This window comes from Dipteris shenzhenensis, chromosome 29 (genome assembly GCF_047967505.1).
Source record: "Dipteris shenzhenensis isolate YYH24624 ecotype China chromosome 29, Dip_SZ_1.0, whole genome shotgun sequence".
NCBI classification, from domain to species: domain Eukaryota; kingdom Viridiplantae; phylum Streptophyta; class Polypodiopsida; order Gleicheniales; family Dipteridaceae; genus Dipteris; species Dipteris shenzhenensis.
In genome coordinates this window covers 508,402-523,374 of record NC_141624.1, presented here as the reverse complement: position 1 = coordinate 523,374, position 14,973 = coordinate 508,402, and positions in this window count along the sequence as shown.

Genomic DNA, 14,973 nt, shown 5'->3' with positions numbered 1-14,973 from the left:
GACTCAATGAAAACCAAACACTCAATACATATCATTTTAGGGGAACTACCCAAGGCAGAGGACCCCAAAATACATCTTGTGTGTAGTAATAAATAAAAATATCTCTTTGTGAAAGAGATGTCCTCCAAGTAGCTAATGCACATGTGTGCACATCCCTGCGAGTCGATGACGATGTCAATGAAGCGCTAGGCAAAAATGTTCCAAAATATGTCGGTGAAGTCCATGGGTAGCTACATGGAGCAATTACATGATGGCTCTCAAAATGCAGGAAGGAGAGTCACCAATGTCGACGTAGAAGCCTTAGGTACTACAACCAATCAAAAAGTCAATCAATGCGAATTACCTCAGGCACCGATCGAATAAGCAATGTTGAAGAAGTCACTTGTTGATGTAGAGTGGTCTACATCAAGCTCGATGTAATACACTAATCAGAGAGAGCATTGTAGTGGAGTGTGTCGGAGAACTCACATTTAGCTCGGAAAGTCTTCACCAAAGTTTGGAGTAGTCACGTGAAGGATTCACCGCAATGTAATGTCAAGAGCTCACATCAAGTGACGAGCAGAGAAGATAGAGGCAGCGTGGGCAGCAGCTCCAAGAGAATGACGGACAGAATGCGGGCACGAACTTGCATGGGCAGCGGCTCCAAGAGAGTGTCGGATAGAAGGAGCAAATGGCGGCGGGTTGGAGCAGAGGTCAACGATGAAGAGGATGGACAGCTCCACGTTGAGCTGGTTGCATCATGCTTGGGCTGTCAAATCATTGAGCTCCAGAACAAAATTCGCATGTAAAAACAAATTTCGTCACTTCTTGCAAGGGCTGTAACTTTTCACTAAAAACTCGGATTGTAATGATATAAAAAACAAAATTTGTAGTACTCAAGGTCCTCTACAACTTTGCTGAAGACACAAAGCCGTGATTTTGCTTCTAGCTCCGGATAGAAGCGTCACATCGTCCTCAGGTCACATAAAGATGTAGCTGAAGGAAGGAGAAGAGAGGTGGCAGATCATGGCGTGGAGAAGAGAGCTCAAGGAAGGAGAGAAGAGGGAAGCCTTCCAAGGAGGAGTTAGAGTAGCGTCATTGGCCTCCCTCACCTCAACCTCTTGGAAAGGAAAGGGAAAGGGAAAGAGATAGCAGGGCTAGGAACATGGCTCTGATACCATATGAAGAGATCTAGTAGCTAGCTAGGAATGGAATGAAAATGTGGAAAGCATAATGAAAAGCAAAACGGAAAGGAAAATGAAAGAACAAGTGCTAGGCAATGATAACCAAAATACTCACATGTAGATAGCTTGATGTTGACTGATGTCAAAAGACTTAAGACAAGTACAACACTATATAGTCTCTAGAAAGCCATAGTGTACAACACTATGGCATGTCTAGGACTTACTAGACTATGAAACCCCCCCCTAGGCACCTAGTTCACTCATTTTTGACTCACTTTGGAACACTCTCTCCCTCCAAAGAACGATGGAGATGATGATCTATTTATTTTCTAAGCAATTGAATGCAATTAATCACATGTATTGTGTTAATAAAGGTTCTCTGCCTTGGATAGTCCTCCTAAAATGCTGTATGGGTTTTCTATGGTATGTGGCTCCATGTCTCTCATTAGTCCGTGGAGTCAGGAGGATATGGAGGATATGTATTGTGGGAGCCTTTTATTGGCTTTGATAGGTCTATTTATCAGGTCTGGCATGTGAGTTCCAGGACATTTGTGTATTGGTCTCCTAGACCTTTGAGTTGGTCATACATCCATGCATGATGAGCCTCTAAGCTTTGCTCGAAGCATGTGTGGCTCTGAAAGGAGTGAATAAGACATCTTGAAGAGAATATGACTCTACTACATGTCATCAAGGTATAGAAAAAGCCCCATCTGAATCATGTCCCTTGAAGAAGACCTGAGGCCCCGTAAAAGATAGACAAGCAACTGAGCCCCAGGTCATGAAGAAGGGTGATGTATGGAACATGCATACGATCCTAGCAACACCCTTCCAGATTATCCTCGCTTGTGCACCTCCAAAGGCAATGCTGAATCGACTCAACTGCAGAATGGCAAAACGAGGACATATAGTACCCCGAACCTAGACCTCCACAAGTTCCCTGCAATCACTCTGTGAATAGAAAGCCAAAAGAATAGAAAGAAAAAAGAAAGATATATTAACATCCACAAGAGACCTCACGGGTCTATGGGACAACAAAAACACACACCAAAATCATCATCATCAGTTAGAGACTGAGAGTCTTTGGGGGAGTATATCAGCTCAGCCCCAATTTATTTAGATGCATAACTAGCTACTAATTTTATCTTAGAAAAAAAAACGGCTTGAGCAACATCAGTTTAAGACTGAGAGTCTTTGGGTTTAGATTTGAAATCACGGATCAAGGCTTGTCCATCCCTATATACTGCCCATTTTCCATCTTTGCGTGCATCCTTCACTTTAGTAAGTTCAACATTCCTTTGTTTGAGCTGATTCGGGGTAAGCTCCTCAGATATCCATACCCGTGTGCCTTTCAATTTGTTTGTCTGTCGGAGAATCTTGACTCTACCTGCCCTCTCTGTGAACTCAACTTGTACTTGTGTTCCCTTCTGAGAGATCCAACTGATGTTAGTTTCATCCCATTCTATTTGTGGTATCTCCTTCTTGAGACTTGTGATCTTCTCTTCTACTGTGTATTGCTTCATAAAATTATATGCTGAACATCCCATACAATCCTTTGGCAGCCCCCCTATGCGCAATCTCTTCTTGTTTTTTGCTATGGCTTCCTGCTCTTTTAACTCCGTATATAAATATGCTTTGTTGATTTTTTTGTTGGCTACAATAGCCATCTCTTTCTTGGCGAGCTGAGCTGAGTGGTGATCATCTTTTTGACTGTGGAGACAAGAGTTTGTGCCGGTGGAGATGAGCTGCATTTTTGTAAAACTTCAGCGATGATTTCCTGCTTACCTTCATTGTTTTCCATCTCCTTCACTTTCTTTCCGAGAGGTGCTACTATAAGCCTGAGCTCTCTTACTTCCCCTGTTAGGTAGTAGATGTGCCTCTGCGGGTCTGGTCCAAGCATTTGCTTGAAATGCAATGCATAAGGGCTGGGTGTCGCTGCTACATTGGAATAGGAGGGCTTGCTGAGGGGCGTTGTTGTAAATATCTTCATCTTCAGAAATTCCATGATGCCTGCTTTAAATGCAGGAGCCCTTTAGCTTGAATTAATCCCCGAGGCAGAGCCAAGGGCTCAGCTCGTCATGGGGGTCATTCTCCCACGAACTACTGCAAACGGTTGGAACGAGTTGGAGCGGAGGCAGAGCGGGTTGGGGCAAAGGTAGAGCGGAGAACTAGCGGGGTTAAAGTGGAGGTGGAGCAGGCTGGAGCGGAAGTGAAGTGGAGGGGGAGCGGTGGAATAGAGTGAATTTTCTATTCCTGAGGGATTTTTAGAGTCTCCCCCAAAAGTTTTTCTACACATCTGTAGAAATATGAAAGCTGTCCCAATGAGGAGATTTAGAGGGCCTCCAACCTCTACAACTAATTTGATATCTCCTGGCATTTCTAACCGTGTAATGAAAGAAGGGGATGCTCTTCTCTCGGTGCCCTTCGTCAATCCACTCCCACCCCCCAGGGTTCCACAGCAAAGATCTGATGGGGACATGAACCCAGGACCTGAAGAATCGGTTGGGATCTAGGTACCATTGTGAATATGTACCCTACTTCATATAGCCTGCAATCCTGAGTGGCTGGAAGGGAACACCATGAAGGATATCATCAAAAGACATTTGTAGTTAGCAAATTGCATTCTACTAAACACTCCAGAATAAAAATGGAGAGATAGAACTAATTTCTTTTTTTTTTTCCCAAGAAAATTACTTCATTAATTATGATTGAAAACTGTGAGAGCAAGCTCAAATGCGGGAATACATCATGTTATGCATGAGGAAAAAGAAAACAGCTCAAAAGGAGCTAATAAAAACACCAAGGCAGAGGCTAAAAATGCCACCTCAACCTTGAGGGAGACTCAAAGAAGAAAGGAGATCCTCTCCAAACTATGAAAAAAGTAACTCTCCTAGCAGTGGCTGCTTTGGAGGATCCTTGCATGCTCGCCCAGATGGCCATAAGAGTGTATACTATGTCGGTCCAAATACTAACCATAGTCTAAGAGGGGTGAACCTGGGTACCCTCCATCGCCTCTGTACACCTGGCTCTCCAAATATGCCAAGCTACAATGATAGCCAGAATCTCCCATGATGTGTCTATTTTTTTTTTCAAGAAAATTATTTCATTAAGTTTGAAAGAAAACTGCGAGAGCAAGCTCAAATGCGGGAGTACATCATGCAATGCATGAGGAAAATTACAGCTCAAAATCAGCTAATAAAGATCCAAGGCGGAGGCTGAAAATGGCATTTCAACCATGTTGAAATCACCCCCTATAATCCAAGCATTTGCAATATGTGACCAAGAGAGCAGTTCCTTCTACAAAAGGACACGATCCCCTCTAGAATTGGGTGCATATAGGTTTAAAAGACCAACCTTATGCCCACCAATCAAAAGTAAAATCCATTGAGCTCTGGAAGGGACTATGATCCTGTGTCCAATCACTAAGGGGAGTATAGAAGATGAAGCAGAAATGCAAGTACCTCCCCTGGTGCCCAAGGCGGGTGACCAAAAAGTATGGCCTAAAAGAAGCTTACCCGACTTGGCACAATCCCTGACATCCAATTTGTGTTCCTGAATCATCAAAATGTCCATGGGACCCCTAGTAACACCTAGATGAATGTAGTTACAAATCAGCTGTCTGTAGCGGTGATGAGGTACACCCCCAAGGCCCTGAACATTCAAATTGACAATCCTCATCTGTGAGAGGAGGAGGCCGGGTGGAATATCCTATCAGACCTGGTTGCGGAGAAAGCCTTCTCCTGCGAAAAGTTCCTCCTATCAAGAGGAGGGAAGTCAACTGGGGAAAGCACACCCACACCTGCTGAGGGGGAAACTCTGTCCACGGATGTCTGAAAGATGTGCTTCCCGAGCATAGAGGGTACAAACTCCTCCTCTGACTCAAACTCAGCCAAGTTTGCCAGAACTGAAAATGAATTCTTGTGAAGTACCTCTGGCGCAAGAGTGCGAAGTAGCCCTGCGGAAGGCAGAGTGGAACCAATAAACCCCTTACCTCTGTCAGGTAAAGACAAATGTGTAAGAGAAGAAGGGGGTTGTCACTGGATGACCTCTGCATGAATCTTGATGACCTCAACCACGACTTTGGCATTGTTCTCAAGTAAGGCACGGGTCTCTGGAGCAAAGTTCTCCTTAGGTGAGCGAACCTGTACATGATTAGGGGCAGGAGAAATCTCATATGCACATGGAACCAGGTCAGGAATGTCTCCTGTCTGAAGAGATGGATCCGGGGCCCCATCAAGCTGCCACTGATGGTCCTGTTTGTGAAGCCGAAAGTCTAGCAGCATGTGAGGTGGTAGGAACTGGTTGTGATGAAGGTCCCAGTCGGGTGAAGCTATGAGGCACACCCGTGGATCTTTTTGGTCTTTTCTTTTTCCTTGGGAAATCTCTAGCAAAGTGCCCAAGGGTCTTGCAAATCCTACATTAATCCTATCTCCTTGTAATCTTGACTCTCTGGCTGAAAAAGGAGCCATCTGGACATTGAAGCATAATGTGGTCATCTGAGATGTTAGGGTCAGAGATGACGACCCTAACACGCGGTACCCCATTGGACCTAACTGCCTCTGCTGCTGAAGTAGGCATCTCAGGGAGAGGGAGGATCTCAGTAACCACTCCAAAGGTGGATCCAATGGAATGTAGCAATCGATGGTACACCTGAGGAAGGCCTGGAAATCTGATGAAGAGTGACATCGTCCAGCTGTCCTCCTCAACAGGATCGAACCCCAAAGAAAAAGGGGTCAAAAAAATCCTCCTGGAGCCCAGTGCTAATGGGCTAGCCTGTAGCACTGTACATGCTCTGAGGAGTCAAAAACAACCTGGAAGAAACCTCGCCCAAGCAGTCAAACATCTGTGAGGTGCCCTGTGAGGTCTCCAGGTAGAGTGGCGAGCATCCAGTCCCTGGCCTGTAACTTGGAAGGATGGGACCCATGGATGTGAGCAAAGAGCGATGTCAAGCTCTCCTGCTCAGTATCTTTTTTGAGCTGCTGCAACTCGTCTTTTGAGAAAATGATGGTTTTCGCGGCCGGTGGAAGCGTGCGAGGATTGGCTAAAGGCTGGGCCATCATCAATCAAGGTGTGAAGGCCGACTCGAACACAAAAAAAGCTCCATCTGACCAACAATGCTGCTAGGAATGGCTAGGAAAGAAGAGGATAGCAGGGAGGGAGAGGGAGAGGGTGAAGGCAAGAAGGGGTAGCAGGGGGGGAGAGGGAGAGGGAGAGGGAGCAGGGGGCAGCAGGAGGGAGAGAGTGAGGGCAAGGGAAGGAGGGGGGCAGCAGGTAGGGAGAGGAGAGGATGAAGGGAGGGAACGGGGAGGAGAGGGTAGGGAGAGTGTAGGAGGAGACTAGGAGGAGAGGCTAGGGAAGGGGGAGGAGAAGAGAGGCGGAGAGGAAGAAGGGGCTAGGGAGGAGAGGGTAGGGCAGAGAGGGTGGGGCGTAGAGGCTAGGGCGGAGAAGAGAGGGCTAGGCTAGGGCAGGTAGAGGGAGCGTAGTAGGAAGCGGGGTAGGAGGCCATACGGTCGTACGGCAGTAGCGGGGTAGAGAGGTAGAGGGAGGAGAGGCTGAGAAGAGAGGGCGGGGGGCTGAGAGGAGCTACAGGAGGGAGAGGAGAGCGCAGAGGGGGGAGGGAGAGAAGGCCGTACGATTGAGGAGATGGGGGAGCAGCAGCAAGGTCGGGGAGGAGCAACAGCTCTCTTCTCTGTCAGATTTAGCCACCGAAGACCGAGAGATCCCATGATGTGTCTATTGAGGCACGAGCAGCTCTGAAAGGAGTAAGGGGGACATCTTGGAGGGAACAAGACTCCACTGAGTGTCGCCGTACAATGAAAGCTGGATCTGGATCAAGTCCCTCGAAGAACACGTGGGGGCCAATAAAAGATAACTATGCTACTGAACCCTAGGTCATATAGAAAGGTGTTCTATGAAAGATGCTGAAAATCCTAGCAACCCCCTTTCCAGATTATCCTCGCCTGTCTACACTCCCAAAGGCAATGTTGTATTGACTCCACTACTATGTGGCAGCGAGGACAAGTAGGGTTAGCCCTGAACCTAGATCTCCACAGGTTCACTGCAATCCCTCCATGAATCTTTCTATTCCTGAGGGATTTCCAGAGCCTACGCCAAAAGTTTTTCCACACAACTGCAAAAATCTGAAAAGTATTGCAATGAGGACCTCTGGAGGGCCTCCAACCTCTACTGTTGAGCTGAAATCTCTGGGCATTTCTGACTGTATAATGAAACAAGGGGATGCTCTTCTCTTGATGCCCCTCATCAATCCATTCCCACTCCCCTGGGACCCACTGCAGGAACCTAAAGGGGGAACCACCATATAACCAGAGTCTCCAAGACCCCAGTGCAAGGAGAAGAGGATCGGGGTCAAGATACCAATATGAGTCCGGACCCCACTCCATGAAACCTGCAATCCTGATAAGCTGAAAGGCAACCTCCAAAAGAATATCATCAGAAGATCTGGTAAGTCTACCTCCCGATTGAACATCAAAGACAAGGGTATCCTCATGTGCATCTTGCAGGGAATCAACTTGTAAAGGAATGCCCATCCCTGAGAATGCTCCCCACCAAGTGGACTCTGTGATCGGCAAGTCATCATTGTCTATCCACTCTGCCGGAATGGCTGCCTCTATCTACTGTATCCTGACTACACTCCCTCTGAGGTGGCCAACTACTAAGAGTCTCTGATCCTCTGGAAGTCTCCTAAAGGCCTGCTAGGTGCCTAGTGTAGAAGCAGGTCCCCTCTTCCATCTAGACCATTGCATATAGTGTGACACTCCAAGTGGCCTGCCATGGTCATCCAATATTGAGTCATTCCACATGATTGGCTGCTTATGAATTTCTTCATGAGAGGTGGGTGGAACTCTGCGAAGAGTGTTTTTGAAGCAGCCCCAAGCTTTAATAAGAACAGCACCAGCAAGAGCATACAAAAGAAGCCATGGTCAACACAACCTAGTTAACCACCACAACTCTAGAGGCAAGGCCAAAATTGGCTGACGTTCATAAAAGGAGCTCTCCTTGTACTCTCTAATAAAACAGGAGCCAAATGTTGTAATGGAGGGATGCCCATACCAACTTGGCACCTCAAATACCTGATGGAAACACTCCAAATACCTAACGGGATTTGGACTGACACTATACATACCTTGATGGCCATATGGGCGAGCATGCAGGGGTCATCGAGAGCAGCCTCTGCTAGGAGGAACACTTTTTTCAGAGTATGGAGGGGATCTCTCTTCTTCTCAGATTCTGCTTTAGGGTTTACATGGCATTTTTAGCCTCAAACCTGGCTATTTGTGCTAGTTCTTTTTGAGCTTTGATTTCTCTCATGCATGGCGTGATGTACTCCCGCATTGAGCTTGCTCCTATGGTTTTCTTTCATACTTAATAGAAGTACTTTTTTTGCAAAAAAAAAAACTGATGGGAACACCCTCTCAATCCAAGTGAGGCCAATGTCATTCCCTAATCCGGAGTGTCCTGTTTGCTGATCCTAAAGCCATTGGATTTATGCCAATTGAGTGCCCCCACAGTGGCGGTACAAAATAAATCCAAGGCTATCCTGCAAGAAGTGAGTGTTTGTGGTGAAGCATAAAAAAAAAAACAATATTATCTGCTTCCCATTTGAGGGGAAGTTTCAGCACAAAAAAATAGCTTGAAATCTAATATAGATACTCATAACTTCAGCCACAAACAAAAAGAGAAAAGCGGCTAGAGGGTATCCCTTGCGGACTGATCTGGAAATCTAGAAGGTATCCCTTGCAGACTAATGAGCAGAGGGGCTTTAGAGACACTTAGACGCACTACAGTCCTTTTGTGAGTCTCATGATCTTTTTTTTTTTTTCCATGAAAAAGACTTCTATTAAGTAAGAACAAAAACCCGCGAGAGCAAGCTCAAAGCGGAATACATCATGAAATCATGAGGATAAATAAAAAACCCCTCAGAGTGAGGTGGAAAAAAGCCAAGGCTGAGGCTGAAAGTGCCATCTCAACCCTGTAGTAGATTCAGAGAAGAAAGGAGAATCCTTCCATTCCCTGAAGAAAGAAGCCCTCCTAGCTGAGGCTGCACGGGAGTCCCCCTGCATACCCGTCCATACGGCCATCAGAGTGTGTACGATGTCTGTCCAGATACTAGCCAATGTGTGCGAGGGATGAACCTGAGTACCCTCCATAGCCTCTGTGCATCTGGCTCTCCAGATATGCCAGGCTGCTATGCTCGCTAGAATCTCCCAAGAAGTATCCACAGAGGCATGTACAGCTGTAAAAGGACGGTGTGGTACCACATCCAACGAACAGAACTCAACCCGATGACGTCGAACCGAAATGGCCCGAGAGGAGTCAACTCCCTCATAGAAAACCTGAGGTCCTGTAAGAGAAAGCCAAGCCACCGAGCCCCAAGTCATAAAAAGTGGGGAATGGGCAAAGTGACAGAAGATCCTAGCTATCCCCATCCAAATCAATCTCGCCTGTCTGCAATTCCATAAGCAATGCTGAATAGACTCCGAAGAAGAAAGGCAACGAGGGCAAGTAGGGTCGGCTCCGAATCTGGACCTCCAAAGGTTCACTGCAATCCCTCCATGGATAGAAAGCCAAAAGAAGATAGTGATCTTTCTATTCCTGTGGGATTTCCAGAGCCTCCTCCAGAAGTACCTCTGCTGATCCGCAGTAATACCAAAAGTCTCCCAATGAGGAACTCTGGAGGGTCTCCAACCTCTACTATTGAGCTGAAATCTCTTGGCATTACTGACCGTGTAACGAAAGAAGGGGATGCTCTTCTCTCGATGCCCCGCGTCAATCCACTCCCACTCTCCGGGGTCCCACTGTAAATACCTGATGGGAACTTCTCCATAGAGCCAGAGTCTCCAAGACCTGGTGGAGAGTAGCCAGGGGTCAGGGTCTAAGAACCACTCTGAATCTGATCCCTGCATCAAAAGACCTACAACTCTGATAGGCTGAAAAGCAGACTCAAGCAAGATGTCCTCTGTGGACCTGAGCAATCTGCCACCATCCTGGACACTAAAAACCAAAGCATCCTCCTGTGCATCTCGGAAAGCTAAGACCTGAAGCGGAACCCCGCCTCTCGAGAAAGTACCTGCCCAAGTGGAGGAAGTGAGTGGCATACCATCTGTGTCTATCCAAACCTCTGGAAGGGCTGCCTCAATCTGCAAGATCCTCCCTGCACTCCCTCTGAGATGTCCTGTCAACCTTGATTTGGTTTCCTCTGGAAGCCTACGGAAAGCTTTCCAAGATCCCAAAGAAGAAGCAGGTCCCATCTCCCACCTGGCCCACTGCATGTAGAGTGAGGCACCCAGTGGCCTGCCAAGATCATCTAAAATACTGTCGTTCCACATGATGGGCTGCCTATCAATCTCTTCCCGGAAGGAAGGAAGAATCCTCCGAAGAGAGCTTCTGAAACTGGCCCAAGCTTTCAGATTGGCAACCATGAGAGGGGACGAAGGTGACCTGAGGTGTGCTGTGGTGAAGATCCATCTAACACTGCTCATCCAGTCTCCTCCTGAGGAAGGTGTGCACCTCTATATGCTGCTGATAAGAAAGTCCTTCCACGGTTCCTGTCCTGGCATAAGTCCTCGCACCACCATCTTGCAAAGTAAAGCTCTGCACTGTAAATCTGGATCAATAATATTGAGACCCCCATCCTATGTAGGGAGGATGAGGGTCTCCCAAGCCACCCTGGCTAAGGCATCTGCTGTGCCATCAAGCCCACTCCAGAGAAAGTTCCTGATCGGTCTTCTGAGCTGAAGGATGTAGTCCCTAGAATGGCACCAACATGAACATATAAACCAGGCTGTGGCCAAGAGGACCTGGTTGACCACCACAACTCTAGAGGCAAGATCCAGCTTGGCTGAGCTCCAAAAGAGAAGCTTCCTTCTGATGCTCTCCAACACGGGAGCAAACTGCTGCGTGGTAGAAATACCCAAGCCGACCTGGCAGCCCAAATACCTGATAGGCACACCCCTCTGAACCCAAGTGAACCCTATGTCAAGCCCCCAAACTGGAGTGTCCTCATCACTGATCCAAAAGCCATTGGATTTATGCCAATTTATCTGCGCCCGTGCCGCCAAGCAAAATAAATCCAATGCTGTCCTGAAAGAAGTGAGCGTCTGTGGAGAGGCATCCAAATAAATTGCTGTGTCATCAGCCAACTCACTGTCAAGTAGCTCCTCTTCTCTTCTGATGGGAAGTCTCAGCCCAAAGATGTCAGCTTGAGATCTAACATAGATACTCATAGCTTCGGCCACGAACAAAAAAAGGAAAGGAGCAAGGGGGCATCCCTGACGGACTGATCTCGAAATCTGAAATCTCTCACCCCTTACCCCACCAATAAGTACCTGGCTATGGGCTGATCTGTACAAAGAGGAAACACCTCTGATCCAAACATCAGTGAATCCAAAGCCTAGAAGGGTGCCCTCCAAAAAACTCCAATCTACTCTGTCATAAGCTTTTTCAAAATCCAATAGTAGAATGGCAAGATTCTGGCCACTCTGCATGGCCCACTCTGAAGCTTCCCAGAAAGAAAAAATGTTATAAAAAATACTTCTGCCATGCACAAATCCCGTTTGAGTGTCATGAATAAGATCAGGGAGAAGTGGCTGCAATCGGAGGCTGATAGCCTTGGCCAGAATCTTGTAACAAGTCCCCAGAAGTGTGATAGGCCTCCACTGGGACAATAAATTTCTGCTACCTCCTTTTGGGATAAGGTGGATGAGACCCTCTGTAAGCGACCCAGGCATCTCGCCAGAGTCCCAAATGGCCTGCATGGCTGAAGTAATATAGTCTCGAATCATATCCCAAAATGCAATGAAAAAAGACGGGGTGAGGCCATCTAAACCTGGGCACTTGCCCTTGTGAAGGGCTGAAAGTGCAGTCCTGAACTCTGTGTTGGTGAAAGGTGCGTCGAGTAAAACATGCATATCCGGATTCACCAACACAGGGATACTTTGCCAAATAGCCTGTCTAGCATCCTCTCTATCGTGTGTCTCAGGATCAGCAGTAAGGAGGGTGGCATAGAAATCTGAAGCTATGCGTAAGCCGTCATCAGGCTCTATCTGTAAAACCCCATGTGAGTCAATAAGCCGGGATACACTCTCTCTACTATGTCTAGGGCCAAGAGTAGAGAAAAAGTGTTTATTGACTCTACCACCCATCTGAATCCAGAAGGACTCCCGTGCATGAAAGGCATACTCTGCTCTCTGATCAAGCAATAACTGCAGATGAGCCCTTGCTGCAGCAAGGCGCTCCTGAATCCAAGCATCTGAAGGCCGTTTCTGCTCTTCCCTCTGCAAAGCTGCCAACTGCTGACGAACACCAATCTCACGTCTGAGAATATCTCGTCTCCTGGTACAAGCAACTGAGCAGTAGAAGTCACTAATACCAGAAAGGGCAGCGGCTACATGTGATGGATGTGGCTGCCCACCCTGGACATGAGCAAACCATATCTGCAGGGCTGTCTCTGTAAGGTCCTCCTCTGTATAAAAGGCATCTGGAATCCTGATGCTGGCAGACCGGCCTCTCAAGTGAGGCTCTGAGATAGCCAGCACAACAGGGAAGTGGTCTGAAGTGGAAACCCCCGCAGCAATGCATACCGATCCACCTCTGTCTAGTGCCCAGTCATCTATTTAAAATCTGTCAATGCGTGCATGAATAGGCTTGTGTTGCCTCCTGTTTGACCAAGAGAACAGGAGGGACTGTGGCTGAATAAGAAAGGCATCATCACACCAAGTATCTCTGCCACAGAAATGGAAAAGGAAGGCATCCCAAGCTGCTCTCTCCAAAGAGTGAAGTCCGCCTTCTCTATCCCCTTTTTTGTCTGACGGTAACTCAACCATGTTAAAGTCACCTCCAATCACCCATGAATCCACAATGGGGGCCCAGGAGAGCAAAGTCTTCCACATAAGGACACGTTCCCCTCTAATGTTGGAGGCATATAGGTTAAGGAAGCCAACCTTACGCCCTCCAATCAAAATAATAATCCACTGAGCTCTAGAGGGGATAATGACTCCGTGCCCAACAACTAAGGGGAGAACCGACTGCGAAACTGAAATAGAAGTGCCTCCCCTGGTGCCCAAGGCAGGCGACCAAAAAGTATGGCCAGAAAGCAACTTGCCTGAGTTGGCACAATCTCTAGAATCCAGCTTGTGCTCTTGAATAAATAATATATAATGGAACCCCGAGTAACACCTGGATGAAGCTGCTGTCTACGGCGGCGATGTGGGATGCCACCTAGGCCCTGTATGTTCCAACTGATAATCCTCATCGACGGGAGGATGTAGAGTGGAACACCTTGCCCGACCTAGTGGCGGAAACAAACCCCTCAACAGGGGAAGACCTCCTGCTCGAGGAGGGAGGGATGGAACCAAGTGGTGGAAAATCAACAGGGGAAAGAATCCTGGCACCTGAAGAAGAAGCCCTGTCAATAGGAAACCCATCCACTGGCTCCCCAAAAGTAGCGGGCACAAACTCCTCCTCCGGGAAATCTGAACTCTCTGCCAAGGCTGAAAACGAGTTCCTATGGAGCAAGCCAGACACTGGAGTGCGAAGGATCCCTTGTGAGGGAAGAGGATCAATAGTGTAAGCTATCCCCTTCCCCCTATCCAAGGGAGGAAGTGAGGAATGCTCTCTAACCTGTGTCTGCCCAACCGCGGAGATCTCTCCTGCCTCAAGAGGAGCATCTGGCACTGCTGGATCTAAGGAAGAAGCTGCAACTGGGGAGGAGGTCGAAGCTTCAGCGTCTCGGACTGTGCAAGGTGAGACAGGAGGGACAGCTCGAGGTGAAGCAGAGTCTACTAAGGTATCCTCGTGAACTGAAGGAGGGACCTGCACACATACTGGAACTCACTGTAGAGCGTCGCGTGTGCCTGAGGGAGGTGGGGGTCGAGGAGCAAGTGAAGGACCTGTACCACCCCCCTGTCGAGGCCGAGGAATAGGTGCTGGACCTGTACCACCACCTAACTGAGGAGGACCGCCAAGCGAAGGACGAGAGTAGGAGCTGGACCTGTACCACCCCTCTGTCGAGATCGAGGGGTAAGTGCTGGGTCTAAACCACCCCCCTGTCCCCCCTGTCGATGCCCTGGGGCGGTAGCTGTACCAGAGGGCTTCTTGGGCTTCAAATCATGATGGCTCGAGATGTATTGAAGATCATGACCTTGGTTTTACCCAGGTCAACCTGGGTAAAACCAAGGTCATGATCTTCAATACATCTCGAGGCATCATGCGTCAGGAGTAGTTAACATTTGCGGGGTCATCTGTTGAGATAGTTTCATCATACACTTATCTTGGGGTTATCTTCTCCGGACCGAGCTTCACTATGAGACCCGCGATGCAGGCACGCTTGAGTAGAGGGTATGCCTCATTGGCCAGGCTAGAGAGGCAGTGCTTCCGCTCACACTTTCAGGATCCACGTACCAAGGGGTTGCTTTTTGACTCCTTGGCTCGCCCAACGGGGATGTACGGTAGCCCTTGTTGGAGGGCCAGACTTGTCGGATATAGAGTGGGCCCGTGTGGAGCGGCTACAGGTTCTCATGCTATCACGGATGATTCATGGTAAGTCATCCGTTCCTCACCAGATCATTCAGGCTGAGTTTGGGTCACCCCCTTTACAGCTAGATGCTGCATTTCAGGTCATCACATATCTGTACCGAGTTAGGGAATATGGAGATTATACCTCGAGGCGTAGCAGGCTACCATGGATAGCTCTATCCTCTTCTATGGCACTTGCAGCAGGAGGAGATCAGAGGTGCTGTTATGCACGTACAGAGAGATGGTTTGAGCGACTGGGGCTCCACATGGATAGACTACC